The following is a 4,511-nucleotide window of genomic DNA, read 5'->3' as shown; positions in this document are numbered from 1 at the left end:
TGTTACTTCTCTTTTGTTTCTTCTGCTCAGCAGTAAGCCCATGTGAAGCAATCAAACAACTCTGTTCAAATTGTTCTTTGCCCAGGGTTTTTTTTTCTTTTTTTTTTTTTTCCATGCCACTGATGTATCATATATAATATAATATAATATGTAGGGGCGTTAAGCCCAAGAGCCCATATTTATATATATATTGGGTCAGGGGCCTAATCCGAGGACGTTAAATAATTCGAGGACAAGTAAACACTTTCATAAGGATTCGTGTTAGTAAGTGAAGAGGTGAAATCCGGGTAAGGTCATCCAGAAGGGTGGTCCGAGGAAGAATCCCTCATCGGTTGAGCAAAGCCGAGATCAGAGGATGTGGTTTGCCATCAAGAGTAATATTCTAGATCATTCCATGAATGAGGATAAGTATTAGGAAGGAACAGGACAAAGAAAGGTCATGAAATATCAAAGCTGCTACCACCACATTAAATGCTCTGCAGCTAACTCTCTAGCCACATTAATGAGGAAGCGATGCCTGAACAGTAACTTTCAGCCTTACAACTACTACCTAAAGACTTTAGGAAGGTGCTGATGGAACAAGGATCAAGACCTACAATCTAATCTGCACGTGGAAGGTGGAGATAAAAGGCGAAGATAGTATAAAATGGAAGGGAGACTCTGAGATTAAGAAAGAAAGAAACAAAAGGAAAAACACTGTAGCAATCAAGAATTGTATTTGTAATCAAACTTAAGAGAAATATATAAGAACTGATCTTCTCGGACTGTGCCGAGGACAATTTTCTTTAGTTTAAACTTGTCTATCTTCATTCTCTTCTCATCTGAATCCACTCTAATGGTTATCTGATTCATTAAAAACCAGTTTTCCAACCCACTCTCTAAAAATTCATTGTTTTGGCCTTTTTGGATCTAAGTCCATCCACCTTTGGGCTAGAGACTCAAATCTGGTACTTACAATTGGTGCCGTCTGTGGGAAATTTCTGGTGTTGTGGTGAGTCTAATGTTTAACTATGGTAGGTTCAGGTCCCTACCAAGCAGAATCTATGGGGTCTCAGCGTCAAGATCACTTCCGTGATCTTGAACAAAGAAGGGACCGGGAGGGGAGTGTGCAAACTACCCATACTACTAGGAGCCAGTCTCGGGGTGGGAGCCGCATCTCTCATTAGAGAAATGCTAAGGACATACAGTTAGAGATTGATCATTTAAAGAGGAATTTGCGCCACAATCGGAGAAGGCGAACTCCCTCCATTTCTGATTTCTCTTCCGATGGTGAAGAGGGTGGTAGTTATCGACACAAATCAAGGACTCCTCCCAGTGAGTCTTTCTCGTATGATGAAGACTACCACCATGAGCACAGAAATAGTAGCTCATCTTCCAAGGGCTTAGGAAATGATGTAATGAGCAAAGCATTCAACCAAATTTCCAAATCTGCATTGCCAATACCACTAGGAACGAGGGCATACCACCGAGGATTGCAAAACCCTACGGAACCATCTAGAGCAACTAGTCAGAGAGGGAAGGTTACAGCAGTTTTTATATCAGCCCAATGGGCAATGAGACCAATCAAGGTCAGGGGCTCAGGGGAACGCTTCTTGAAGGCCCCTGTTAGGCACAATTAATGTCATCTTTGCTACACCTGGGAGGACTGATTCTCATCCTTCCAGGGTAATGCCTGTAGCTCTGCTACCAACCGAGAACTCTAATTCTAAGTCGAAGAGGGCTAGAGTGGAGATCTAACAGGAGCTGAGTTTTTCGGACGAAGACAAGATGGGAACCATCTAGTCATACGATGATGCTTTGGTGGTCACCCTCAGGATAGAAGGGTATGATATGAAGAGGGTGATGGTAGACCAGGGCAATGGTGCAGAGATTATGTATCCTAACTTGTACAGTGGGTTGAACTTAAAGCCTGAGGATCTGACAACCTATGATTCACCTTTGGTGAGATTTGATAGGAAAGTTGTCATCCCAAGGGGTCAGATTAGATTGCCCGTGTAGGCAGGTTCAGAGGTGGTTAAAGTGGACTTCATTATGGTGGAAGCATACTCTCCCTACACAATAATTGTGGTCAGACCTTGACTTCATGCCCTAAGGGCCATTTCTTCAACTCTACATTTGAAGGTGAAGTATCCATTAGGGGACCAAATTAAGGAGCTTGTGGGGAGTCAATCCATGGCTAGACAGTGCCTCATGGCTGTAATTATGCATCAACCTGCAGCTGAGTCCTCAGCCTCTGTTGAGGGGAGCTCATAGCAATCAAGGATTCCGATCCTATCTAAGAATTTGGTGTTGGGAGAGGCAAAGTGTGAAAGGTTGGAGGAAATTGCTATAGATGGCAATTCGGAGAAGTTTTTTCAGGTTGGAGCTCAGTTACCTCCTCGGGAGAAGGAAGAACTGTTAATGTTTCTTAGGAGGAATATTGATGTGTTCACCTGGAATGCCTATGAAGCTCCTGGGGTAGATCCAGAATTCATTTGCCATCATTTGAATGTCAACCCAGCTGTCCTCCCTAGAAAGCAACCACCTCAGCGCTCATCTAAGGAGCATTCTGACGCTGTCAAGGAAGAAGTGAACAAGCTTAAACAAGCTGGGGCTATTAAAGAAGTGTTCTATCCTGAATGGTTGGCTAATACAGTAGTAGTAAAGAAGAAAAATAGGAAGTGGCGAGTATGTGTGGACTTCACAGACTTGAACAAAGCCTATCTGAAAGACCCCTTCCCTATGCCTCGGATTGATTAGCTAAGGGACGCAACTGTAGGCCATCCTCGAATGTGCTTTTTTGATGCCTTTCAAGGGTACCATCAGATACCTTTAGCCTTGGATGATCAGGAGAAAACAGCTTTTGTCACCCCTATTGGGAATTACCACTACAAGGTGATGCCCTTTGGTCTGAAGAATGTGGGGTCTACCTATCAAAGGATGATGACCAGGATGTTTGAACCACAGCTAGGGAAAAACATTGAAAATTATATAGAAAACATGGTGGTCAATAGTAAGTTGGAATCTGAGCACATTAATGACCTCGGGAATATCTTTGAAATCTTGAGGAGGCATAAGCTGTGACTTAATGCTTCTAAATGCTCTTTTGGTGTCGAGTCGAGGAAATTCTTAGGGTACATGGTTACTCATCGTGGAATTGAGGTCAATTCTGACCAAATTAGAGTAATTAACAATTTACAGCCACCTCAGAACCCCAAAGAGGTCCAAAAGTTGACAGGAATGACTGCAACCTTGAAGCGATTCATCTCTCGGTCAGCAGACAGGTGTAGACCTTTCTTCCAGTTGTTAAACAAGTGGAAGGGATTTGAATGAACTGAAGAATGTGTCCTAGCCTTCCAGTAGTTGAAGGAATATCTATCTCGTCCTCCCATTATGTCCAGGCCCGAGGTGGATGAGGTTTTGTTTGCCTACATCGCAGTGGCTTCCCATGTGGTAAGCTTGGTGTTGGTACAGGTTGATAGTGGTGTGTAGAGGCCAGTTTATTATGTAAGCAAGTCACTACATGAGGCCGAGGTCCGTTACCTACCACTGGAGAAGGCCATTCTGGCAGTGGTGCATGCTACACGTAATCTCCCCCACTATTTCCAATCGCGCACAGTTGTTGTCCTAACCCATCTCCCGCTTAGATCTCTACTTCGAAGTGCTAATTACACAAGGAGGATTGCCAAGTAGGGTACGATCCTAGGGGCTTTTGATATCAAGTATATGTCTCACACCTTTGTCAAGGGTCAGGTCCTCGCCGATCTTGTGGTTGAGTTTGCTGAAATCCCATTAGAAGAGAGAGTAGAGAAGCAAAACATGGATGAAAAATTGGTTGGTTCGATCTCCTTACAAGAACCTTTGTCCTGGAAGGTATACGTTGATGGTGCGGCGAACCACAGAGGATCTGGAATAGGGCTAGTCCTGATATCACCCAAGAGGATTACGATTGAGAAATCCTTGAGATTGGGCTTCTCGGCCACAAACAATGAAGCTAAATATGAAGCTCTACTGGTAGGGATGACTATGGTTCAGAAAATGGGTAGAAAAGTAGTTGAAATATTCTCTGATTCAAGGCTGGTTGTGGGCCAAGTTCAAGGAGAGTTGGAAACCAGAGATCTTAGAATGCAGGAATATTTGAACCAGGTTAGACACTTACAGTCTAGATTTGAGTCTTTTAATTTGTCACAAATCCCTAGAAGTAGAAATACACATGCTGACTCTCTTGTCATGCTGGCAATCTCCTCGGCTCAAAGTTTACCTCGGGTAATCCTTGTAGAAGACTTTTGTAAACCTATTAAGGTAGAGGGAGATGGGGTTCATATTCATCAAATAAGGGTGGGTCTTAGTTGGATGGACTCTCTTATGCTATTTCTTAAGGAAGATGTCTTGCCCGAGAGTAAGTCCGAGGCCGACAAGGTACGAAGGAAAACTCCTTAGTTTTGGCTATCTAAAGACTAAAAGTTGTATAAATGCTCTTTTTCTGAACCATATTTGCTATGCATACACCCTGAAGTAGTTGAGCTACTCCT

Source organism: Quercus lobata, chromosome 4, assembly GCF_001633185.2.
Source record: "Quercus lobata isolate SW786 chromosome 4, ValleyOak3.0 Primary Assembly, whole genome shotgun sequence".
In the NCBI taxonomy this organism is placed as follows: Eukaryota; Viridiplantae; Streptophyta; class Magnoliopsida; order Fagales; family Fagaceae; genus Quercus; species Quercus lobata.
This window is presented reverse-complemented; position numbering follows the sequence as displayed.